The 27,761-nt window shown below is 41.5% G+C and overlaps 1 long non-coding RNA gene across 2 annotated transcripts; it reads right to left on the reverse strand.

Annotated features, from left to right (window-relative positions):
- Window positions 1-1,295: 1,295 nt before the first annotated feature.
- On the reverse strand, window positions 1,296-27,621 carry LOC132681734 (uncharacterized). Of its 2 annotated transcripts, none has more exons than XR_009611221.2 (3): window positions 27,399-27,621; window positions 10,785-10,950; window positions 1,296-1,460 (listed from the first exon to the last, which is right to left on the reverse strand). It is a non-coding gene; the product is annotated as an uncharacterized LOC132681734 (long non-coding RNA). The 2 variants fall into 2 exon arrangements; XR_009611220.2 differs by having other exon boundaries at window positions 27,364-27,621.
- Window positions 27,622-27,761: the final 140 nt, after the last annotated feature.

Consider the following 27,761-nt stretch of genomic DNA (forward strand, 5'->3'; position numbering starts at 1 on the left):
CAAATGTTATCTCTAATCCCTTCTCTTTCTGTTTCTTTCTGTGACTCCAATAAAGGCATGTTAGACCTTATCACCATATCTCCTATGTCTATTAACCTGCCATTTCCATCCCTCTGTCCCCCACTCCCTGCCCAAGCTTCATTCTGGATATAACTTCTATTTTAGTTCACTAAGTCTCTCATTTGCTGTGTAATCTGCCATTAAATAGATAGTCTGTTTTTCAGTTTGAGACTTTCCATTTGTTTTCTTTTTTATAGTATGCCAAGTTCTCAAATTTGTCTTTACTTTCCTTGAACATTATTTTATTTATTAATTTTTAAATATTTATTTATCTTTGAGAGAGGGAGGGAGGGACGGATAGAGAGAGAGAGAGGGAGGGAGAGAGAAAGAGTGTGTGAGGGAGGGGCAGAGAGAGAAGGAGACAGAGGATCCAAAGGAGGCACTGCACTGACAGCAGTGAACCCAAGGTGGGGTTCAAATCCACGAACCATGAGATCATGACCCAAGCTGAAGACAGATGCTTAGCTGACTGGGCCACCTAGGCACCCCTCCTTGAACATTATTTTAAAAGCTGTATCTGATGACATTTGGCAGTGGCTTTCTCTGATGCTGATCTCTGAGTGTGTCACAGATTCCCTGTGTTGGATTCCCACTGTCCAAATACTTAGAGTGGTTTCTGTTTTCCTACTTGGAGCCTGACTGATACACTGCTGTCTGCCAGTCTCTCAACCCTGGGCCTTACAACTTCCTACACAATTGTTTTTCACAGCCTACAGCTCTCCTTTATATTGTATTAACTTTCAGCAAAAGGGAACTTGGTTCAGGAGCCGGGATTCTAAAGTGAATAAAAATTGGAAAAAAAGAATCCCTTCTCCAAGACTTCTAGCCTTAGTAAATAATTTTTTTTTGTTTTTTTAATGTTTATTTATTTTTGAGAGAGAGAGAAAGACAGACAGAGCACAAGCAGAGGAGGGGCAGAGAGAGAGGGAGACACAGAATCCGAAGCAGGCTCCAGGCTCCGAGCTGTCAGCACAGAGCCCAATGCGGGGCTCGAATTCACAAACTGTGAGGTCATAACCTGAGCCTAAGTTGGACACTTAACTGACTGAGCAACCCAGGAACCCCAGTAAATAATTTTTTGATAACATATTTTTGGGGTGCACACTGCCATCCTCCCAATTTTATTTTAGTTGGCCTGTTAGCAAGCAAGTTCATCTTCTCCTTCCACAAAACAATATCTGAGATACAGATGTTAGCTATTTACTAATAGTTAAGTCATCTTGAAACCATTCCAATTACATATTTAAAATTTTTCATTCTGAAGTCACTTATGCCAAAAAAAGTTATTTCTTAGACCTTGTCCTCTGAAGATACAATTTAAACAAAACAATGAGCACTGCAATGAGCACAATCCTTGGAGCTCCTAGGTCCCAGCTTCTTTTTCAGGAGGGTTTTTTCCTCTAAAAATAAAGATAAAATCATGTTACAATAGAAATACTATAATAGCAATACTACAACTAACATTTTCTTCTTCCTATGATCTTATCACCTCCTCCCCATAAAAAAAAAAAAAAAAGTTTTTTAGCCACTTTTATGGGAAGAGTTACATCACTTCCCAGTTCTTCTCTCACTATCCCCCACATCTAGAACTTTAGATGTTAGCTTGTGTTTCTCTTGTCTGGATATGTTGACCAGTGAGGGCCTTCCTCATCCACCAGCTCCTTAGCTGTCTCTGAGGTTAACTGATTTGTCATGGCCTATGCACTCTCTAAGACTCTCTATGACTAACTGTGCCTCAGTGCCTAATCAGTCAGGAGCAAGGGATGGTGGACAAACACCATACTAAAACTTCTGCATAGAACACAGCCTTGATGACTCAATGGGCCCATGCCACTTGCTGTAGGGCCTCCGCCTGGGGATCGCAGCTCACCTCTCCCACCTTCCTGACACTCTTTATTTTAGCCAGTTCCAAACTGCAGTATTTCAGGTGGGCTGCAGACTTGTGGAAAGGTGCCATAAACACACACCCATTATAGGGTTAGAATAAGTTCCTCATTTAGTTATCTAGCTTCAAAATTTTGTCAGAAGCAAGACAGCATCAAAAAGAAAAAAAGAAGCAAGATGGCATCTGGGCAGAGAAGAAGCACATCACAGTGATGCTCACCTTAGTGCCCAGGGGCCCTAATGGGGTAAAATCTGACCATATCTGGAACACTTTTTTCTTGTCAGGACACAAACCATTTTAAACTCAAGGTATAACAACATGTAACATCCTCATTTCAGACATCTGCAAAGTCCCTTTTGCCATGTAAGGCAATATATTCACAGGTTCTGAGGATTAGGTCATCTTCAGAGTCCAGTACTCTGCCTACCATAGTGAAGACCAGTAGCTGTCTACCAAACTCTGTTTTCCCTTCTATGGACACACAGCTAGACTACATTTTCTGTTCTTTTTGGCAGATGGGTGAGGCCACATGACTAAGGTCTTTCCAAAGGAATGCGAGCAGTATTGTGTGTTCCTTCCACACCAGGCTTGCAAGAACCTCCTATGCATGCTCCTCCTGTTCTTTCTTCATTCTCAGGACTTTAGAGGATGTGTGGAGCCTGGATAATCACTGACCTGAAAACCCATTCTGGACTGTTAAATTCAATTAAATTTAAACTATTAAATTATAGAAACTACATCATAGAGCCATTGCATTTTGGGTCTACTTGTTATAGTACTTGATCTGGTTTATTAGTCAAGCCTAACTAATACACCAACAAATGAGAATATTTCTTCATAGTCCCTTGACACTCAATGTCCATATTGCATAAGACTTAACTATACTTTCCTAAGAAGACTGAGATCATCTGAAATAGACAACCACAGTTTTTATCTCTCCCATTCAAGCATTTATTGAACAACAGGTACAGGGCAGGTACACTACTAATACCTGTGATGCCTGCTTCTTTTGTCTCTGTGGGCATACTTTCCTTTCTTTCTTGTTGCTTTTTCTAAACCAGGTCTCCTTCTTCAATTGTACTGCCCTCACCACCTTTCTCCTCTCCAATGGCATCTTAGCTTCTGCTTTCAAACATGCTGGCCTTGACCCCCAGTGTTGAGTCAGCCTTGCCTTCACTCTGCTGTGCCATCAAACAAACTACTTCTCTCTTCCTTTGCTTCTTTTCACTGTGAGACTTCATGAGAGTAGATAAACAACTGAGGCCTCACTTTGGGAGAAGTCCAGAGGTGGGAGGGAGCAGGGACTGACCTGGTCTGGGGGCTCAGGGAAAGACAAAAATGAAAAGGCAGTGTTGTAACTGAGGGCTGAGAGCTGAGGGCTGAGGCTGAGTAGGCATTACCCAGCAAAGGAGGAAGAAGAAAGTTACAAGCAGACACACTGCTAGAAAGAAGCTGAACTTAAAAGGCACCAGCAAATACAAGTGGTGAGTGGGGTGGGTCAAGGTCGTGTGTGAAAGAGAAGGAAAGTGCTCTGGGGACAAGGTAAGGATTGGAGGTGGGGTATGGAGAAGAGTTGAGGAGTGAGGTGTACTAGGGAGGGGGCTAGAGCTCCAAAGACAGCCTGAGTGGTCGCTTCCGTAAAGCTCCTTGGGGTGCCAGGCCCCGCCCTCGGGGCCACGCCCAGCGGTCCCAGCTCAAACCCGCAGCGCAGCCAAAGCTATTGGCGCTGTCAGAAGTGTGACCTGGAGCCTGCTCCCTGCTCAGCCGCTCTAGGAAGCTCGGGGACCCAGGTTGTGACTACAGGCCCATTCTAATTTGTAAAAACGTGAGGACAACCAAAATACAAAAGCCGTAAGGACAACCAAGAAGATGGGTAATGGCAACCAAGGCTCCTCTTATCCCAGCTTATGCCCAGAAAGATTTCCACCCCAGCGGGGGTGCTTTGGAGAAGGCAGGGATGTGTGGCGCTGTGAGCAGGGAAGCCCTGAATCTGATTCACTCTCCCTATTCTAAGGGCCATGCTGTTCTGGACCCGATCCCACAAAGATCCCCTCTATGGACGAGGCGTGGGCTGTCAGCGCTGCAGAAGAGCTTTGGCACTAACCACTCCGTCCAAGCCCTGCATTAAGAGACTGGAACAAACACTAGCATAGTTTCTAATAGTTCAAGGCCATGTGCTTGGGATGTCCACTCTAGCCCCCTGCAGTTCTTGCATGGGAAAGCTTAAAGCTGCCAGAAGAATTTAGTTTCTTCCAGCCAACACTTGCAGATAAGGTCCCTGTCTCCCAGTCTCTGTAGGAGGGTAGGAGCCTTGCTTCCATAAACACCAGTTAGCAAATCCAGATGGCCTAATCCTGCTTGTGTATATCTCCATTTCCCTGATTCTGAGCACCACCCCCACCACATGTCCCCCAGTGACTGCACTCAAAGCAAGATGGGATTTTCAATCTTGGGATTCTTATTTTCTCCTGAGATTGAGAACTGTTTAGTGCTGAGTGTGGAAGAGGGATCAGGTGGGAAAGCAAATGGGCCTCCTGTGTGAGGAGGTGCAGCCTGGCTCTTTATAGTTCCCCACCTCCCTTGCCTCAGGGTCTGCTTGTCAGAATGGTGGCGGCCGGGGAGTGGAAGAACAGCTCCAAGGTGTAACAAGGTCCTCTGGCTAAAGTTATTTCACTGATGTGAGCTTCTCTTTCTACCGTGGCACACTAATCTGTAAACTGGTCTTCAAACGTTTTTGTGGGTAGAAATCCATTTTTCAGATAGAAATTTAGATAGTACTCCCAAATAGATGGAAGTAGAGGTTTTCTAGTAGAGTGGGGAATTGGGGGTTTGCCCACTGGGTCTAACAGATTCTTCTGAGAGAGTTGAATCACCTCCAAAGAACCAGGTACAGCAAAGACTACTAAGTACTCCAAGGCACCCAGTGTCTCCTTGTTCCATTTAGTAATCAGACCCCACCCAGCAGAGTTTTGTCAGGGCATATGTCCAGCTTCTCTTCAAGTTTCTGGCCAATGGGATGTGAGCAGAAGTAAAAGGGCAGCTGTCAGGTGATTCCCTAAAAAGGAAGCTCTTAGTCCTCTGCTTACTTTGCCTCTTCCACCTGGCTGGGAACGGGGACAGCTGGAGTGACATCATGAACCCACAGGTAGATATCATGCAATGGTGATGTAAAGCCACCATCTCAGCCTCATTCATTACCCAGTATGACCTTGTGGAGCAGAGCAACTATTGCCCTGGACCACCCACCTACCCACCACTGTGCTATCATCTGAAAGAGAAACAGAGGCCAGTCTTGTAAAGCCAGTGTGTTTGGGTCTTTTTTGAAAGTGGCTCAGCCAGTTGCTTAACCAGGAGACCAAGGAGCTCAAAGGAGCTGTTTGATAACTTCTGCATTACCTACTTGAAGCTCAACTTATGGAAGACCATTTCACTTTTGACACATGTTCCCATGTGGCTTTGGCCCACTTTGAAAACTTCCTCAACTCCACCCCAACAAAGAAATCTGTAGGTTTGTTGAATGAGAGGATTAGAAGAGTTGGTTCATCCAATCAGTCATAAATGTAGATGTTAAATTCTAAAATGGTGTAAGAACACAAAGGAAATTAGAAGCAAATCTGATTTCTATTTCCTTTTCTCCTTAAATCATTTCCTGCCAACTCCTACCTTTTATTTATTTTTACAATTCTTCCTGAATCCTCTTTCCCCTTGGATTTTCTCTGACATGCCTAAATAAGTTGTTCAAACATGTGACATTACATGGGTTGTCAGTGATGGGTCATGGAAAAGTAGGACACAGCTGACTGTTGGCAACTTGAGTACCAGGAGATGGTGAAACCACATGAGAACTATACACTGTGTTACACTGTGGCAAGGAGCTTCCTGTTGAGATACTGCTAAACCTCACAGGGAAAATGAAAAAGGTCAAGGGTCACCTACAAATAAAAAAGCAACTGTAAGAAGAAATGTAAAGTGTTTAGTAGACTTTTTGTTCAAACTGAAATCTTAATTGCCTTCATTTATGAATTAGCAATAGGTCTAGGTGTCTCACATACATGATATCTAATCTTTACAGATTTATTCAAGGTAAACATTCTTATTCACATTTTATAAATGAAACTGGAATTCAGAGTAAAATTAGGTATTTGAACCCAGCTTTGACCCTTACCCCCATATCACCCTGCCTTCCACTTTTGACAAGAAATATAAAGTATTAAAAACTGGCCTTGGAGCATGTGATTAGTTTTATGCATTAATTTAGCTGACCATGGTGCCTAGATATGTGGTCAAAAATCATTCTGGATGTTTCTTTGAGGGTGTTTTCAGAGGAAAGGTTAACATTTAAATTGATGGACTAAAGCAGATTGCCCTCCATAATGTGGGTGGGCCTCATCCAATCAATTGAAGGCATGCATAGACCAGGCAGATTGACCTCCCCTGAGCCAAGAGGAATTCTGCCAGCATTGGACATTCAGACTTGAACTGTAGCAACAGTACTGTTCCCTGGGTCTCTAGCCTACAGGCCCACCCTGCAGATCTTGGACATGCCAGCCTCTATAATTGCATAAGTCACTTTCTTAAAATAAATCATTCTCTCTCATATATATATATCATATATATATCATATATATCTTTCTTTTTTTTTTTTTTTTTTTTTTTTTTAAATTTTTTTTTTTTTCAACGTTTTTTATTTATTTTTGGGACAGAGAGAGACATAGCATGAACGGGGGAGGGGCAGAGAGAGAGGGAGACACAGAATCAGAAACAGGCTCCAGGCTCTGAGCCATCAGCCCAGAGCCTGACGCGGGGCTCGAACTCATGGACCGTGAGATCGTGACCTGGCTGAAGTCGGACGCTTAACCGACTGCGCCACCCAGGCGCCCCTCATATATATCTTTCTATCTATATCTATATCATCTATGTCTATATTTATCTATATATCTATCTATATCTGTCTGTGTCTCTTAAGAACCCCATCTAATGGGGTGACTGGCTGACTCAGTCGGTTAAGTGTCTAACTTTCGCTCAGGTCATGATCTCACAGTTCTGACAGTTTGAGCCCCACATGGGGTTTTCTGCTTTCCGCATGGAGCGCACTTTGGATTCTCTGTCTCCTCTCTCTGCTCTTCCTCTGCTCACATGCATGCTCTCTTTCTGTCAAAAATAAATAAACATTTTTTAATTAAAAAAAAAACATCTAATACAGAGGGAGAGAGGATTATAAAATAGAGGGAAGAAAACAGTGTTCCCAGAGATGAATGGTGGTATATTACAAACCAAAATAACCAGAGAAAGTGAAGTCAATTCACTGTTATAGGCTATTCTGAACTGCTTTCTTGCAGCTTCATTGGTTTCTCTGGGAATGGCATAGCCACGTATACCAAGGGGTAAGGGAGTCAATCTAAAGATGCTGAGGCCACACTAGTGCCCTCTCCCAGCTTGTAATGATGCATCTGTGGCAGAATTTCTCTTCCTGGACTTATAGGAGGACTACTTTTCCCAGTCTCCTTTACAGTTAGGGGTGATGATGTGACTGAGCTCCAGTCAATGAAATGTGGGTGGTGTGATGTAAACTACTTCCTGGCTTGGCCCACAAAAATTTCTGTAATCCTCCAACTCTCTTGTCTACTGTTCCAGCAATCTGGGAAGTCCATATTCAAAATGAGTTGACTGGAAGATAGAGGAGGGTCACCAGCACCATATTAAATTTTGTATGAGCAAGAAATACCCTTTTAAAAAAATTTTTATTTACTTTTGAGAGAGAGAGAGAGAGCATGAGGAGGGGAGGGGCAAAGGGAGAGGGACACAGAAGCAGGCTGAGCTGTCAGCACAGAGTCTGACACAGGGCTCAAACCCTCGAACTGTGATATTATGACATGAGCCAAAGTCAGATACGTAACTGACTGAGCCACCTAGGTGCCCCAAGAAAAAGCCTTTTAAGCACAATTAACTCACTGAGATTTGGGGTTTATTGGTTCCCTCCTCTTACGCTATTTGGTGCTGACAAAGGCAGCATCCATTAGTCTCTGTATTAGTTAGAAAAAGAGAGGCTGCTATAACTAAGAGAGTCAATGATACAATGTTTTTAAAATATACCATGGGCACCTGGGTGACTTGGTTAAGTGTCCGACTTTGGCTCAGGTCAGAGCTGACAGCTCCAAGCCTGGAACCCTTTCGGATTCTGTGTCTGCCTCTCTCTCTGCCCCTCCCCCACTCATGCTCTGTCTTTCTGTCAAAAATAAATAAACATTAAAATTTTTTTAAATAGACTAACCAAACGATCTGTTTACACAAGCTGTGCCAGCGTGATTATTCTCACAGGTGTCTCAGTTTGATGATAACTTACATGGACACCCTACTTAAAGAACAAAGAACTTTATATCTCTCTCACTTCACAGTCCAAAGTGAGCACTCCTGCCTGGCAGCTCTGCCCTGAGTTCCTTTTATTTAATTGTGCTCTGCAGACTTCAGGACACTGTTGTCATCTGGATGGTTGAAGTGCGGCTGCTGCCATGCAGAGATTGTCATCAGTGACTTTTTGATTTTTGAATCTTTTGATTCCCATGGTTAAAGAAAGACCAAAGTGGAGCCCACAGTTTGAATATACCTCTAGCCCAACACTCTTAGTCACGTAATCAAAACATAAAACTGTCCTGATTTTTCCAAAATGCTGACTCTGACCTTAAACAAAACTTAAGCCTTCTTCATGTCAGCATAACCTATAGCTTCCTAGTCAACTACATATGAGTACGTTTATGCTGTGCTTCTACCCTAAAAAGAATATCAGTTTCTAGTAACCAATCACAGTAGAAAACAAATGTGTTTCTTCATGCTCTATAAATTGAGCTATACCCACTTTTGGTTTGAAGTCTCCCTGTTTGCAAATAGTTTGTTTCTGGCTCAATAAAATATTCATACCAAGTAAGTCTCTCTGGATTTTCTTTTGATACCATTCTAGACTGTAAGCACAAAGAGACCAAAGTCCTAGTCTTTTTTTTTTTTTTTCTAACTTCTTATTTTGAGATCATTAGATTCACAAGCAGTTGTTAAGAATACAGAGATCCATGAGATTCTGGGGTGACTCAGCTGGTTAAGACTGGTTCTTGACTTTGGCTCAGGTCATGATCTCATGGTTCCTGGGTTCAAGCCCCATATTGGGCTCTGCATTGGCAGTGTGGAGCCTTCTTGGGATTCTCTCTCCCTCTCTCTCTCTGCCCCCCCCTCCCCCCTCCCTCTCTCTCTCTCTCTCTCTCAAAATAAATAAACATAAAAATAAAAGAATACAGAGATCCTTTACCTAGTTTCTTTGCAAAACTGTAATATAATATCACAACTAGTATGTCAATATTGGTGCAAGCCAAAGATCTTGTACAGATTTCCTCAGTTTTACTTGTACTCGTGTGTGTGTTATTTAGTTCTATGCAATTTTATCACAGGTGAAGATTTGTGTGAACACCACCACAGTCAAGATGCAGACTGCTAATACTTCCTCTCAGGCCTAGAGCAATGCCTGTCACAAAGAAGACACTCAGTAGATACTCACTGAGAGAATGAATGGATGCTGTACTAGCCAGGGTGCTCAGAAGCCATAACAGCAATGCAAAAATCCACCAATGTAAATGACATACATATAACAGTCCAGAGCTAGGATTGGAGGGACAGCTGTGCTGTCTACCTCTGGGCCAGGTGATTGCTGCAGCCCCACCATGTCCTCAGCTGATGGGCAGGGGAAAGTTAGGGTGTGTCCAGTCCTTACAAGTACAAGGCCTGGAAGTTGCACACATTGCTTTCCCTCACATCCCTTTGGCCAGAATTTAGTTGCAAGGACACACCAAGTTATAAGGGAGGCTGAGGTTGATTGTACTATCTGCTTGCCATTGATCTTCCCCTCCCAGCGCTTGGCAAGGTTCCTCATGGTATAGAGTACTTCCATACCCTAATGATGCCCAGGGGAATGTGGGCAGAAGTAACAGTGTGTCAGTTCTGAGCCAAGGCCATAAGTGGCCTCTTGTGTTTCTCTTTACCCCACTAGCATGGCTGTCGCCCTGCATGAGAAGAGCCTGCCCCAGGAAGCTATTGGTTCAGAGGATGAGACAAGTGAAGCCAACCCTAAATCTGTCCATGGACTGATGCAGAGCTGTCTCTGCTGAACTGCAAGAAAAATAAATGGCTTTTTTGGGGGGAGGCCACTGAGATTTTGGGGGTGCTTGTTATGCAGCATAAATGCAGCAGAATCTTAATGCAGTGGTCATGAGTTCAGCCTTAACTGAGGAGTTCTACTGTTAAAGGGAAGAACACACGTTAGTGTACTGCGAGAATTCTGTGCATATGAGAGGGGTTCCTCCCTGGACAGGGCAAAGACAACTCAATCCTGTGGGGAACTCCTTTAGAAGTCCAGGGCATTGCCTAGCCAGTTTAGTTAGCATGAACATAATGTAATGGGAAGCATTTTCCTGGGACTGTATTGTGGACGGAAGCCCTAGAGACAGGCTGACCTGGGGCCAACTGGAATGGTGAGAACAGACTGGGAACTCCTTGGTCTGGAGGCATCTTGGAAATGGAGGGTCGGTTCTGTGTGGGAGAATGATGATAAAGGAAAACTGTGTCTTAACAAATAAAACTGTCACATTAACCAAAACTTTGGGAAGAATTTTCTCTGTGAGTCAAGGGGTGGTGCTAATAATAGAAGCCTGAAATAAATGTTTTGCCATACTTAATAGCTAATCAGTGTTTGTTGCCAATATAACTGTAGAAAAAGCTGCCATTCTAATCTGCATTATATACAAGATTTGGAATGCATGGAAAGAGTACTGATACATATACCAGATCAATCAAACTTTACCTCTAAAGGATCATTTCTTCACAGTGCCTTGGCATCTCAGCATTCACAGTTTGAGTGATAAATGAAGCTTTTTAAAGAAAGCAGCTCTCTGTACTACTTGCTGATTAATCTGCCAGGAATTTGGGTGTGCAGAATTGGCATCAAATTTCTTCTACCCAGGAAACTGCTGGAAATATTCAAGAGTTAAAAAGCTTTCAAAAGCACAGCAATTTAGGTGTAAATATCCATTTTGAGGTAGATGAATTAGTCCCTGATAAAGTAGTGGCTGCTTACTTGAACTGAGGAAAATAAAACATTTCTTCAAATGAGGTGCCTGGGTAGCTCAGTTGGTTAAGCATTTTGACTCTTGATTTTGGCTCAGGTCATGAGATCCAGCCCTCTGTTAGGCTCCGTGCTGACAGCGTAGAGCCTACTTGGGATTCTCTCTCTCCTTCTCTCTCTGCCTTTCCCTGGTTTGTGTTCTCTCTCAGAATAAATAAACTTAAAAAAAAATTCTTCAAATACAAATATATCCTAAATTTTACTTAGGTTGTTTTTGTTTGTTTGTTGTTTTTGGTTTTTGTACTTATCTTACTACTTTTTATTATGAAAATTTAAAAACACTTAAAAATATTGAAAGGCTAGAACCACAAATGCCTTTCATCTAGATTCAGCTGTTGTTAATGTCTTACCATATTTGCTTTTTCTCCTTCTCTCCCCTCTCCCCATATACCAAAACACACCAGTTTTGAAAATAAGTTATTAATATGACATCATGATCTCTAAATACTTCAGCATGAATCTCCTAAAAACAAGGGTAATCTCTTATATAACCACAATGCCACTATCACACCTAAGAAAATTAATAATCATTCTATAATCATAACTAATATCAAAGCCATATTTAAATTTTCCCAATTGTCTCCTAAAGATTTCTATGCAATTCCCCCATGATCTAATCAAGATTTGTGGATTCCATCTGGAGGTTAATCTGGAAACTCCCCCCACCTTAACTTCTGTTTGGTTTTGACTTATGATGTTGACTTTTCAAGAGTCCAGGCCAGGTAACTTATATAAAGTCACACATTCCTGGGGCACCTGGATGGCTCAGTCAGTTAAGTGTCTGATTCTTGATCTTGGCTCAGGTCGTGATCTTGTGGTTCTTGAGATCAAACCCCCTGTAGGGCTCTGTCCTGACAGCACGGACCTCTCCCGCTTGCCCCCCACCACCCCTCCCAACTCCTTCACGTCTCAAAATAAACAAACATTAAAAAAAATAAAGTCACACATTCTTCATTTGTCTGATTGCTTCCAGATGGGGTTCTTTAACTTTTACTTTTAAGACTGTATTGTCCTTAAAATGGAAGTTAGGTCTGAAGGCTTGATCAGGTTTAGGTTAAATTTTTTTTTTTTTTTTTTGGGAATACTTCAGAGGCATCTCATGAGGATGGTCGTACATTGGGTTTTCCCACTACTGGTGATGCTAAGAATGATGACTTACTTGGCTGAGAAAGTGACTGCCTAACCTCCATGGAAAAGTATCTGCCTGGAAACAGAGACAGAGGCAAAGTTCACAGGCTAATGCTTTATGAGAGGTACAATCATATGAATGCAAAAAAAAAAAAAAAAAAAAAAAGGCGGGGGCAGAAAGGGAGGGAAAATGAATACAATGTAGTTTGTTGCCAAGCTGGCCATGATTTCATAAGCAGCCTCACTTGGTCGTGTGGGACATCTTTGGAGGTGCTCTGTGGCACCACTGCATCTGAGTGGAGTCCTTCTCTGGCACAAAGCCCACAGTGTACTAATAGTACTTCTGGATTGTGTTGCCAATGCCTCCAGGCAGCCACTGGGAAAGCCAGGGCTTCTGTGGGTTCCACTGTGTTGGACTTGGATATAGGAGCTTCTATGCACCTGGCAGGTGTAATGACAATCTTGCCAAAGGCAAAGATGTCCATCATTGTAGGAGGTGAGCTGACAAGATGGAGGCTGAAGCTTTACAACCATCATTGGGACCTCTTTACCCAGGAGGGCAAGTGGGTCCTGAAAGGCAGGCAGGGCCAAATGCATCTGTGGGGATGGGCATACATTGTATCCAATACCAAAGGAACATCTTTTTCTTTGAAATTAGTAATGATATGTGGAGTGGTACTTTGCCCTTATAGGAATATCCTATTGCCCAACCACTTTTTTTTTTAAGTTATTTTTTGTAATTGATTTTTTTTTTTTTTGAGAGAGAGAGAGAGAGAGAGAGAGAGAGAGAGAGAGAGACAGTGCAAGTGAGCAAGAGGCGGGGCTGGGGGGAGAATCCCATGAGAGGCAGAGAGAGGGGGAGAGAGGGACAGAGAGAGACAGAGAGAGAGAGAGAGAGAGAGAGAGAGAGAAGCAGGGCTCACCTGGGCTCATGTTTTACCCAGAAGAGCTCGTGCTCACCTGATGTGGGACTCAAAGTCATGAACTGTGAGCTCATGACCTGAGCTGAAGTCAGATGCTTAACAACTGAGCCACCCAGGCGCCCCTAACTACTTTTTATGTGATGGTTTTAGTACTCATTGATTATTCTTGCCTGAACCAATTATTACATCAGAAGTTGCAAGATATGGGGCCTAGCTGTGCCCACTGCTACCCATTGCCTCTGGGCTCTTCAGGAACACAACTAGGAGTGTGTGTGTGTGTGTGTGTGTGTGTGTGTGTGTGTGTTCATATTGTTATTGGCATTATTAAATAGCATTTTTCTTAAAATGCTTTTTATATTTTATCTTTTCTCTTTCATATTGAAAATTCTTGGTTCCCAATAATATTAATGTATTTATAGTCAGAGTGGTGTGTTCAAATTACCTAAAATAACTTTTTCGTTCATTGTTGGTTCAGTAACTAATTTTATATAGAATTAGGTCATTAGTTTCTTTTAAGGTCCAGGCTTAAGGCATTTCCCTTTTGATGTACTTTTGTTTCAGAGTATATAAAATACATGCTTCAAAAATCAACACTGCATCAACACATTTAGTCACAGAAGCCTCACTCCCATGCATTATCCTCTCCACTCTGTTTCATTTTCATTAATTTCTGGTTTCTCCTTTCTGGTATTTCTTTTTGCCAAAATCAGCAAATACATAGATATAGTTGATCCTTGAACAACACGAGGGTTAGGGGCACTGACCCCCCCGTGTAGTTGAAAATCCATATACAACTTTTGACTCCTCCAAAACTTAACTATTAATACCTTACTATAATAAGTATTATATACTATATTCCTATAAAAAAGTAAGCTAGAGAAAAGGTTATTAAGAAAATCATAAGGAAGAGAAAATAGATTTACTATACTGTACTGTATTTATAGAAAACAAATCCATGTATAAGTGGACCCATGCAGTTCAAACTGTGTTATTCAAGAGTCAAATATATATTTTAATTGCCCCTTCTTTCTTACACAAAATGAAGAATACTATATATTCTTGTTCTTTGTCTAGATTTTTTTCTTAATAACATATATCCAAGGAATTGTTCCATACTGGTTCACAGATACCTTAAATGCTGAAATTCATTTACTGTCATATATATATATATATATCAAGTGTTTTAGGGTAGGCCAGGCAATGTTGCAGTAACAAAGAAACCCTAAATCTTTATAAATAAAGGTTGGTTTCTTGCTTACATAAAGTCCTATGTGGTTTAGGGCACTATCCTGTGTTTAATACATGACTTGGGACATAGGTCCTCTATGGTAGCCAGGCTGGGTAGCCAGGGCTGGAAACAGCCCATGCCAGAGCCCAGTCACATAGCCCCAAACCAATACAAGGAAGGTTGAAAATATGTCTCACGTTCATGAAGAGGAAACAGAAATGGTGAATTATATAGTATTCTCTGCCACACCAGACTTTACATTCATTCTCTCATATAAATCCCATAACAGCTCTACAAGTTAGGTACTTTTATTATGTCCATCTTACAGCTAAAGACATTGAAGCTTCAAGCCTTTATATGCCTTTCAAAATTACAGTCAGGATCAGTTTCAGATCCAGGTGTATTTGGTATTGTCCACTAAAAAAGCACAGCAAATCCATCTCATCTATTGATAAATGAAAAATTTGGAGGGACATTGGAGATCAGAGCAATTGGTGTAGGACAATAAATATTTAGGCTTTGGATTTATAAGCTTTTTTTTTTTTTTACAAAAGAGTGCAAAATAAAAATTAAATTCCTGGAACAATACAGACTAAAACTCACAGGACACAATGTTTCAGTAACATTGGATGATAAAACAGTTTTATTTATAATTTCTGAATCAAGAGCTAATTGTTACAGGAATTTTTTAAGTTCAAAGTGAGAGTGTAAACATTTTTTCTTCCTCTTCCTAAGTAAAAGCATAATATGTTCACTGCATGAGAGAAATAATGACTCTTTCAAAACCATTTGGGATAGCTCTGAGGAATTACACCAGGTAATCTCCAAGGATTTTTTTTTAATGTTTATTTATTTTTGAGAGAGGGAGTGTGAGCAGGGGAGAGGCAGAGAGAGGGAGACAGAGAATCTGAAGCAGGCTCTGCATTGTCAGTGCAAAAAGCTTTATGTGAGGCTCGATCCCACAAACCATGAAATTATGACTTGAGTGGAAGTCCTATGCTGGGGCAACTGAGCCACCCAGGTGACCCATCATATCCAAGGATTTTAAAGTTCAAAAACCTTCCTTTTAGAGGAGGAAATAAAATAAATTTTAAAGGGCATTTGGACAGTGCCTTTAGTCCCATATTATTTATTGCATTTATATAATATATTTACATTATTATGTTTATTGCCCAAGATTGGGTACAATACTGGATTCCAGTGTGTGTTTTTAGCAAGTGACTGCAGCAAAATGAAAGAACTCCACTTTAAATGAAGCACTAGTGATCCATATATGCAAGAGACTGCAGATTCCATGAAAAGGTAAGGTAGTTCCAGAAGGTGACTTTTCCAGAACAGGACAAAGCTCACCTTCACCTGTGAGTGTGAAGCAAACTCATCCTGGCTGTTGATCCAACACAGTTGGATCCAACACAGTTTTCATAATACGATCCTGAAAGTAACAACATCTTAGTTAGCAGTGGTTTTCAAACATTTTGGACCCCGACTATAGTAAGAAATATTGTTAGCCATGTATACACACATTCACTTACGGATGCAAAGTTTCATGAGACATAATATAGGCAAAACACTCTGATCCTCTCCCCTTAACCTACTCTACTCTATACCCTATCTTTCCCCAAATGCTGGCATGCCTGCACTCACAATCTGTAAGACTGGCTGTGTGAAATCCCTATGCTATTATTGCCTGTTGCTTTGGCTGATCAATCAAATTAGCCTGTGTAGAATATTTATTTTCTCTTTTTGTCCCATAGCTCCCAGAAGGAAGAGGGCCTCAGTGCTTGGATAGGGTACTATCACCTCAGAATCAGTAACCAAACCCTGGAGCTTGGAGGACTCAGTGCTATTTATAGAAGTTGCCCCTACTGCTTTAATTCCATCTTCAAAACTGTTCAGGTTCACTTAGCATGTTGACATGTCACTAGGATTGCCAGATTTAGCCAAGCAAAGCAAACAAACAAACCAAGATGCCCAGTTACATTTGAATTTCAGATAAACAATGAATATTCTTAGTGTATGTTCCATGCAATAACAGTAAGTCCTTGTTCATCTGAAGTTCAAATGCAACTGGGTGTTTTATATTGTATCTGACAATCCAGCTGGCTGCACACCTTGTTTCCCTTTACCTTGAATGTCCTAAATCTTAAGAATAGATCTAGGCTGGACTGCATGTGGGCCCTGCTCTTGGGAGGAGGCACATTTTGGCTCAGTCTCCTTCTGCTCTCCTCAGTTTTAACTGTTGGATACTCACCCTATAGCCCCCTGCAGGGTTCTCTCATCTGGTGGGCACCTGCTTAGACATGGCACTGGGGAGACAATGTGGCACAAATGCTGCTCCTGCTGTGTCCACTTGACCTTCAGGTCACCCTGGAACCTTGGCATCCAAGTCTCAGGGATACAGGCTGTTCCACTGCCACCTCTAGCTCAGAGACAAAGGGACAGTCGCCATCCCTATCCAGTTTTTCAACAGAATCCCAGTCTCTATTTCCTGTAGCCACTCCAATCTCTACAAGTGATCTTTTCCACAAAGGAGGGCCTATAGGGAGGACAGAGAATTGCTTCCCACTCCACTCCTCCCCAGCCTACATCTTTAGCCTCTTCCCTGCTTCCAATCCTGTATATCTCAAAGAAAAGTCTTGCCTTTCCATGAAAGAACACTATCTGTCCACACAGGCCAAGCCTCTTCATCCCCTCAGAATTAAGACCTTTGGACTTGGTTTTTCTTCTCATTTACTCCTCTCCCCAGAAAAATTGGTCATTATTTGAAATTGCTCACAAATGGATGGTTTAGGGAAGTGCTAGGATCTTCACCTCCTGCTATTCAAGTTGTTCTGGCTGTTCCCATAACATTTGGTTAATGGCAAGAATAAATTTCACCTCTTGGTCAAAGCTTGGGCTCTGAGTTTTGAGCTTGGGGGCCTTACAGGGCCTCTCTCCATGGCTTGTGTTGTGTTATAAGGCTTGCTGTGTTTCTTCATTGGGCTGTAACCAGCCTGAGGTCAGGGCTCCACATTTGTGGAATCAGTACATGAAGTGGAGTCGGCTGCAGGTGGACAGAGAGAGTTGAAAAGTATGGGCCATGATCCTTGTTGTCCCTTCCTTTTGCTTTCATTACACCTTTTTAATAAACACATCTTCCTCCCTCTGATTGCCAAGATGCTTCAAGACATGCTGCCCATGCCACAATTTCTTCTGGGGTCTTCCTTCCCTTTGTTAACACTTTCTTATCCAGACCTTTCTGCCAGGGCCGTCTGGGTCTTTTCAAGTGGGTTTAAAAAACGCAGTACAACAAAACTAATCATTGTTAATGTCTAAATGGTTGACCCTGGGATAAATTTGAAATCCCATATTAAAAAAATAAAACCTCACAGATATTTATTAAGTTCTGCTATGTGTGCCTTAACACATAAGGTTAAGACACAAGTTCCTGCATTCAAGAACCATACTGGAAGTCAAGATCTGAATACATAAAAAAGCCATTTAGGGATGACCCTAAGAGACTAGTAGATAATAAAATGCATTTGAAGTGACTTGTAAAGGTCACATAATGACACTGTGTTTCATCATTTGTGGAATCACAGAAACTATGATCAGATTATCCCTAAAGTTTCCTTACTTGTTCCAAATAAATTACCAACTAGATTATTTAAATTTTATATAATAAAATAACAAGATATTGTATTCACTAAGTGCCAGGCACTATTGCTGACAGCTGCTCCAGTCTTTACAAGAATACCATGAGGTGGCCATTATTCATTTCCCACTTGGCAGGTATGGAAATTTAGGCATTGAGGTTAAGAATTTGCCCACAGCACAGAGCTCTGTGGTAGAGCTGGCATATGAACCCAAGGCAACAGGCTCTTGAGTGTACATGACACAGCTGTGCCATAGTGTCTCTCCGCAGGCCTAAACTCATGCTTTCCAGTACTTACTTTTCAGGTTGCACTTCCTTACATTTTTAATAGGGAAACACCGCACTGTTCTTAGAATGCCCATACTATTCTCCATTACTCAACAAACTTAGCCCTCTAGGTTGAAACTTGTACAATTTGTAACCTAGTTTCTAACATTTTCTTGGCTGTGTATCTTTTTAGGGGTTTGGTTTACTGAAATCTGTAAATTTCACTCAGATTTTAGCTCAGAAGTCCTGCCTCATTTACTATGTCATGTTTATCAGGTTAAATCTTCTACATTTTGTATCTCTCTTCTAACCTTTCTTAAGTTTGATACCACACCTTCCCAGGCGGCATTTTCATATAGTGCTTCACTAAAACTTGGGTTTCCTCTCTGGCTGCTCACGACTAGCCTATAGCCACTCACACTCCCCTGGAGTCTCTCCAGATACTGCTGGGGGTTGGGTGTAACTGAAGAATATGGAAAGGAGTAAGACAGTTATACCATAATGAATTCCAATACAAGGTAAAGAAGAATCAGTACTGACAACTACTGAGGTTTCAAAGAGGATGTGGCATTTGAGCTGATGATAACAGACTTCTGAAGACTTTGGGGGAGGAAGAGAAGGAAGAAGTACAGCCCAGGCTGAGGGAGAGGAGATGAATCTGGAGTCTCCATGTACCTCAGACCTAAGATCCCGGGTCTGTTCCCTGGAATGAAATGCCTGTGATATTCCAGGTATTGTCAAAGCCCAGAAAAAAGTAAATTAATTTTTTTTCTTGGAATATTCTTCTCACTCTAAATTGTAGATGAGTATATCTGATCCATTTCAGATATCACACCCAATTCTCTGCTGAAATTCCAATTGTTTTTTGCCCACTCAAGAAGGCATGTTAGAATGCAAGCATGCAAGCTTGCTATTATTTCCACAGACATGACCTCAAATGGATCTGATTATTTAGGAGGGTCAATCACCTAAAAAAGTCAGTCCTTTAATAGCTATTAGGAATGAATCAGTGTGTGACACAACACAGAGGTAACTGCCATGCAGCAGTGAGAAAACTGGGAGGTGGCAGGCACAGAAAAGGATTAACTCCCAGAAGCCTGTGGCTTCTTCCCCCCACCTCCCTAAACAGTTTCCAGACAATTCCTACTGAGCATTTGTTGGGATGTTGGGTTGCCTTTAACTTACATTCTTCCATTATTCTGAAGTAGCCTATTGCGGGGCCAGGGGACATATAAGAAAGCAAACATATCTAGCAAAAGATCAGAGATGGTCTTTTGAAAGATTTATGTATGTCCTTTCCTTTTTATGACTAATAAATATTATTACTAAAAGTTATTTAAAATGTTTCCAATAATCAGAAATGGTTATTCTAATTTAAAACCCATTTCAGGGGTGCCTGGATGGCTCAGTTGGTTAAGCGTCTGACTCTTGATTTTGACTCAGGTCAGGTTGTGGGATCCAGCCCCACATCAGACTCTGAGCACTGAGCCTGCTTAAGGTTCTCTCTCTCCCTCTGCCCCTCTCCCCCATTTGCACGCTGTCTCTCAAAAAATAAATAAAAATAGAAATAAAAAAATAATAAAACCCATTTCAAAAAAGATAAAGGAATTATAAGGTTATAATTATAGCATAGTTTGAGGTTAATAGTTGTAATTGTTTTCTTCCAAGTACTTTCAACTGCTCCTATATGAGGAGAAGCTTTAAAGGATTTGGTTGGGGTATGTGAAAGCTGGTCACTGCAGTCAGGGCCTTTAGAATCCAGGCACCCTGACACCAAAACCAGTTTAGATTATAAGGAGTAGGAATGTTCCTGTTTGAGCTTGGTTCTGCTTGAAGTAAGGCATTTATGACCCCAAACCAGGAACTACTCCTCCTTCCCTTTAAGACCTTGCTGGTGACCCACTTACCCCCTTTAAATGACCTTAAAAAGCAACTACTCCTGATTAATTTTACATCCCTGTAAACACTCTTTACTTCAGTACTTCTGAAATGTCTTCAGTTTTTTCCTGTAAATTTCTCTGTTCTTTCTTGAGAGTAAGTCTCCTCTTTCCCCATGACTGATCTATCCTGAAGGCAAAAGGCACTTCTATTTTGGACTGTGTTCCCTTGACTCCTCCCTTCTACATCTCTTCTTCCTTCCCAGCTACCCCTATAACCTGTGCAGCTCAGTACAGGAAAACCTCACCCTCCTGGCATCAGGATCCAAGGTTTTTTATACTCACGAGGTAGCCAAACAATTCTCACTAATGGAGCTGGTCTAAGGAAATATTGACCTGAGCAAATGCTCATGGTTTAAATGCAAATTCACAGATTTAAAAACAAACCAAGTGGGACGCCTGGGTGGCTTAGTCTGTTAAGTGTCAGACTTTGGCTCAGGTCATGATCTCATGGTTTGTGAGTTTGAGCCCCGCATAAGGCTCTGTTCTGACAGCTCAGAGCCTGGAGCCTGCTTTGGATTCTGTGTCTCCTTCTCTCCCCGACTTGTGCTCCTCCCCCACTTGTGCTCTGTCTCTCAAAAATAAGTAAATGTAAAAAAAATTTTTTTTTAAACAAACCAAGTAGTCAGAACTTGTAATTGTTAAAGAAAGGTACTCAAAAGCAGACCAGCTTTCACTATGGCATAATCACATTTTGAGAGCCCTGAGAAAGGGGCAGTCCAGGTGAGAAACAGGAGTAGCTTTGTAAGGGAGGAGGGGGATAAGGTAGGTGCTCAGGGCTTTCTCTGTTCTCAGATAGAGAGGGCATTAAGTGATCTCCCATGAAAACTCAATGTGATCCAGCATCCTAGCACTTTCTGATTGCTATCTGTAAACTTTTAAACCCCATAGATATTTACATTGCTCTTTGCAGCAATGTAAATGAGCAATGAGTTCCCACAGCCTTGGTTTCATTTGATCCTCATGAATACTTTGCCAGGGGTAAAGGATAGATTTCATTATCTGCACCTTGGAAAAGGAAACCAAATCTTCCACCGCAGAAATCAGAGAAGCCAGGATCTGAGCTGGCAGGTAAATGTTAACTGAATTAAACAAACACAGAAATATATGAGTGTTTTAAGGTAAACAGGTCTCTGTCCTTAAGATCATAATCCAGTTGGGGAGAAATGCTCAAAATTAAAATAATTAAAATAATAATACAATTTAATATGGAAAAATCAGATACAAGATGATGAGTGCATCCTTCTTTGTGAAATGAAGAAAGTGCTATGGTTTTAAGTGTACTTAAATAGCATTCATCCCATGACTGAACTGAAATCCCCAGAGTCTGCCACTTGCCATCCAACCTTCATCTCAAGTCTCTGCTTAATATTCTAGGTTTTACTAGGATTCCTTAGTGTCTGTAAAAAGTCCAGCTTTACACTTAGCTATGGTGATGTCTGAGCTTGTCACATCCTCTTCAGTCCTGTATTTGCAGTGCGACTCTGGCCCTCCTGACCCCCGCCCCCCCCCCCCCCCCGGTCTTTTTTTAGGCCACAAGGAACACAAAAAAAGGGGTGGGGAATATCCATCTTCAGTGTTCCAGAAAAGTCCACTTTCACCTCCTGGAATTAATGAAGGGAGTAGAGTTTAGAGAATGGCATGGTGACTAATGAATCAGACATTAAAGAGGATGTTTTAAGAAAGAATACCAACCAGGCCAAAGAGAAAGTGAGAGAGAAGACAAAGATAGAACATGCCCATGGTAAGGATTATCTCTACCAGACACAGAAGAATCATGGTATGATAATTACGTGTGTATCAATAGGGATAACAAATAGGGATGACAGATCATTTAAAATTGAGATTTCCAAAAATCTAGGAAGGCATTGGGTATCACTGCTCTCCAGAACACACAAATTATCCCCCAATGCCTCCTCCTTCACCTGGGGATTCTGTGGCCTTCTGTGTGGAGATTGTGGTCCTGTCCCATTATTCACTCCTTATACCACATTGACAAAAACAGATACAAAAGTCTCTAGTTTACTCCTAAGTATTAATTTATTCTGAACGCAGAGCATAGGCAGCAAGACCAGACCTCTGGCCTAACTGCTGTTGACTTCTACAATATCAAATGAGCACAAAGATAGATTTAAAAGGCAAGTAACAAACTGGGAAAATATTTGCAGCACAAGTAACAATATTTTATTTTATATTATATAAGAGTTCTAGCAAAGGAGTGACACAAAGATGAGTCCCCATGAGCAAAAGATACAAGTAGACAATTCACAAAAGTGATGTATACAAGCAGGTTCCACTTTACTAGTAATGAGAACATAACTTAAAAGCAATACAAAACCACTCTTCTATCAGGTTGGTAAAGATGACAAAGAATGAAAAGACAGTGTTGGCAGGTGTAGAGAAAAGGACCCTCCTGCCCACTGGTGTCAAAGCCGTGCCACCCTTCTGTAGCATCAAAAACCTTCAATAATGAGGGCACCTTTTGACAACAGTTTCAGTATTTTATACTAAGAAAATAATTAGGGATGTCCACAGAGATTTAGCTACAAGTAATTTTACAAAAGTGAAAATTTGGAAACAACCCAAATGTACAAAAAACAGGGATTGTAATTATGGTACATTTGTATAATAGAATACCAAGCAGTCATTAAAAATGCCATAGAAGTATATTTTTTGACATGGAAAAATGTTAAGCAATTAAATATTAAATATTAAGCAATTAAAGCTAATTATGATTCTAACTATGTATATATATATGGAACAAATATATATACATATAAATATATATATAGGCTTGATTACTTCTGGATTTTTTTTCCATTTTGCTTATTTATGGTTTACTGCTTTTCCGTAATGCATGTCCATTTCTTTATAACAATTTTAATGTTTATTTATTTTTGAGCTGTCAGCACAGAACCTGATGCTGGGCTCAAACCCACGGACAGCTACATCATGACCTGAGCTGAAGTCAGATGCTTAACCAACTGAGTCACCCAGGCACCCCTCTTTTAAAATAATTTTTAAAAAACAGGTAATTATGTGAGGGTAAAAGGATAGAAAAGGCATTAATAAATTCTGAATTCACTGGGATTAAACTGTAACTGAACATTAATAAATAAACAAATCATAAAGTGTCAGCATTTACCTTGAATTAATTAGACTTAGGTTTTTTGCCATCAGAGGTAATAAGGCCTAGAATTAAAAGTGACTTGAGTTATAGAAAATACAGTTATAATTCAGGCATAACCTATCTTTGAACTGTAAAATCTGTACCTATTACATGTTTATATGTGTGTATAGAAAATATTTGGGGGTGCCTGGGTGGCTCAGTCGGTTAAGCATCTGACCTCAGCGCAGGTACATGCGGTACATGAGTTTGAGACCCGCGTAGGGCTCTGTGCTGCCAGCTTGGAGCCTGGAGCCTTCTCTGGATTCTGTGTCTCCCTCTCTTTCTGCCCTTCCCCCACTCTTACTCACTCTCTCTCTCTCAAAAATAAATAAAACATTAAGAAAAATATTTGGAAGGATATCCACTAAATTTAAAAGTAGTCCTCTTAGCAGGGTGTGATTAGTGGAGGAAGGGAGATAATTAACTTTTTCTTGACACTACTCTATACTGTTTGACTGTTATAACAAGCATGCAAAAATCTGAGTATCTTTAAAAAGCAAAAATGGTTCTAATTACAAATATCTAGAAATGTGGACAGTATCTATGGTATGGAAAAAATTAATAATGCAAAATAATGTATACTATGCCCATAACTATGTCATGTATCTACAGGTGAGAAAGGCTGGGATGGGAAAACTCTATCATGAAAATAGTTGTTCAAGTTCATTTATTTGTTCACTTATTCCACAAATGTTTGTTGAGTACCTACTAAGAGATAGGCACTTGGGATACAGCAAGGAATCAAACAGCCAAATATGGCTCCCCTCATGGAACTTATATTCTAGCAGGTGTGGACAGGCAAGAAGTAGTAAACATAATAAATATGTTAGTTGATAAGTGAGTGCTATGGAAAAACTTGAGCAGAGTAAGAGAAACTGGCACTGCTGTGAGTGAGGAGGAGGGTTAAATGGGTTGGTCAGAGAAGGCCTCACTGAGGTGACATTGGAGAAAAAGTTTGAAAAAGGTAAGGAAGTGAATTAAGCAAATATCTGAAATATCTAGAAGAGCTTTATAAGCAAAGGGGACAGCCAGTGCAAAGAACCTGAAATGGGTTCAAGGAAAAGCAATGAAGGCAGTGGGCCTGAGTCAGATTAAGTAAGCAAAGGGAGAGCAGGTCAGAGATAATCAGCAGTTAGTTGGTGTTTGGCTCTGTAGGCCAAGGATTCAGGCTTTTTATTCCAAGTGAACTGGGGAGACACTGTATGGTTTTGAGTGGAGAAATGCCAGGATCCCTTTGGCTGTTGTATGAAGATTAGATTACTGGGGGTCAGGGAGTATGGCAGAGAGACCTGGTTGATCAGGTGAGGGATGGAGGTTGCTGTGGGGATGATGAGGTGTTGGACACTAGGTATAGTTTGAATGTACAGCCAACAAAATCTGATTGGGTAGAGGATGTGACAGAGGTATGAGGATGGCTCTTGAGCTTTGGGCCTGAGTAAATGAAGTGCAGTTGCCATTAATTCAGATGAGAAAGACAGCTGGATGGAGTAGGTTTGAAATTGGGGAAAGAACTTATTTGTGGACCTATTACGTTTGCATGTAGTAGCAATATAAATTTTGTTTTCAAAACATTTCTAGGTTACTCAGTTGGTTAAGAGTCTGGCTCTTGGTCTCCACTCAGGTCATGATATCACAGTTCATGGGATCCAGCCCCACATCAGACTGTCTACTGACAGCATGGAGCCTGCTTGGGATTCTCTCTCTCCCTCTCTCTCTCTGCCCCACCCCTGCTTGCTCTCTACCTCTCAAAATAAAGAAAATTTAAAACATTGTTAAAAAAAGAGAATGTTTCTAATAGTATGATGCTTTCCCAATAAATCATTTCAAGACTCCTGACCCAGCAATTATTACATTCCCAGTACTGAAAATATGCAAATTAATTACAGCTGGGAATCTGCAGAAATCACAGGAATAGAAGCTAAGCCAGAAGACTGGAGCCTAGGTTCCAGTTTTCAAAAAGGGGGAAAAACCCGGGGCTGCAAATCTATCCACAGTCCTGGCAATATTCTAGAATATGTCACTAAACGGATGGCGTATGAACTCCAAAAATTAGCTAAAGCTCCTCTTGGATTCAGCTTAGAGTCAAACAAGTCAGACTTTTCTTTCATGTGTCTTCTTTCCTTCTCATAAAGAACCCTTCACTCCTGATACTTCTGACACCGAATGAGTGGGTTTGCCCCTCCCCGCCCCCACCAAGCAATCTTCTGTGATACCAGCTGGCGACATCAGATCCCACAGGTTAAGGGATCAGTCCCATGAGACTGACCACACTGTAGATACTAATCACAAGTAGCAGGTCCCCAAGTTTCCCACAACTTCTGTCTTAGCTACAAATCGGAGGTTCCCAGGATCTCTTCCCCTTGGATTCAATTACTTGCTAGAGCAGCTTACAGAACTCAGGAAAACACTTATTTACATTCACCAATATAATGAAGGATGCAGATGAACATCCAGATGAAGAGATATACGGGGTGGGGTGTGGGAGGGTGCCAACTACAGGAGTTCTGTCTAGTGGAGTTGGGGTGCATCAGTCTCCCAGTACATGGATGTGTTTACCAACCTGGAAGCTCTTGGAACCTGACTATCGGGAGTTCTATGGAAGTTTCATCACTTACGCATGATCAATCAGTAACCCCATTTTCAGCCCTTTTTCCATCTCCACAGAATCATGTCTTGTCCCTCTAGTAACTAACCCTCATCTAGGAGCTGTCTAGGAGCCCACCCAGAGCGGCTTCTTTTTTTTTTTTTTTTTTTTTTTTTTTTTTTATTTATTTATTTTTTTAATATATGAAATTTACTGTCAAATTGGTTTCCATACAACACCCAGTGCTCATCCCAAAAGGTGCCCTCCTCAATACCCATCACCCACCCTGCCCTCCCTCCCACCCCCCGTCAACCCTCAGTTTGTTCTCAGTTTTTAACAGTCTCTAAATGCTTTGGCTCTCTCCCACTCTAACCTCTTTTTTTTTTTTTTTTTTTTTTTTTTTTCCTTCCCCTCCCCCATGGGTTTCTGTTATGTTTCTCAGGATCCACATAAGAGTGAAACCATATGGTATCTGTCTTTCTCTGTATGGCTTATTTCACTTAGCATCACACTCTCCAGTTCCATCCATGTTGCTACAAAAGGCCATATTTCATTTTTTCTCATTGCCACGTAGTATTCCATTGTGTATATAAACCACAATTTCTTTATCCATTCATCAGTTGATGGACATTTAGGCTCTTTCCATAATTTGGCTATTGTTGAGAGTGCAGAGCGGCTTCTTTTGAACAAAGGACTTTCCCATCACCTAGGAAATTTCAAGTTTCACAAGCCCTATGTCAGGACCACGGTCAGTGGGCCAAATATTAGAACAAAAGATGCTCCTAGTGCTCTTACCACTTAGGAAATTCCAAGGGTTTTAGGAACTTTGAGCCAGGAATGAAATAAAGACCAATATATATATATATATATATATATATATATATATATATATATATATATTCCTTCTTATAAAACATAGTATCTCATAAGATATGCCAGAAGACGGAAGCTTAGGTTAGTGTTTTCAAAAATGAGGGGAAAACAGGCTGCCAATTCGTTCATAGTCCTGGCAAGATTCTAGAACATGTCATTAAGGGGATGACATATGAACTCCAAAAATTAGTAGCTACTCTTGGATTAAAGTTGAACTCAAGAGCAAGTCAGGTCAATATATTTAGAAAAGAAGCTACCAGGGCAATTTTGGAACTTGGCAGTACATCGCAGGAGTGGAAATGTTTCTTCGGGGAGAGGTCTCCGGTGGAACGTGATAGCGGCAGTACTGGGTAGTGTTACAGCCTGGGAGTCCAGTCTCTACCACATCCTAAGTCGTGCAACCTCAGGCTGACCTGTCTGCTGTGCAAGGGGTGGCAAACCATGTAAAGTGCTTCGCACACTGTGCGTGGAGGCTGTAGTGAAGGCGTGGGGCACTCATTTTAGAGTATTCTTACCCTTTTCTTTCCCTTGACGCAATGAAAGGTCCTACCTAGGCGAGAGAAGTAGCGAGGATAAGTAAGCGATGAACAAAATAAAACTTTGGTACTGCCACAGAGCTGTCAGCACTGGAACGGTTAATACTGGCTTCAGTGCTTCCTCAATTGTTTCTCACCGGGAGGACGGACGACCGGAGAGGGGCGCTGCCTTGGCCTTTGCCAGCACGTAGGTCAAGCAGGCTGTTGCTAGGCGACCTCAGGAGGGCACCAGGGCCAAGCTGCCCCACCCCCTTCCTGCCCAAGTCCTACCCCGCCAGGCCCACCGGCTTCTACTCTCGCGACAGGCCGAGGCGTCGTGACGCATGCGCTCTTCTTACCACGAGGCTCGAAGTGACGCGCGCCCCATCCCTTCGCCG

This window comes from Panthera onca, chromosome A1 (assembly GCF_046562875.1).
Source record: "Panthera onca isolate mPanOnc1 chromosome A1, mPanOnc1 haplotype 2, whole genome shotgun sequence".
Classification (NCBI taxonomy): Eukaryota; Metazoa; Chordata; class Mammalia; order Carnivora; family Felidae; genus Panthera; species Panthera onca.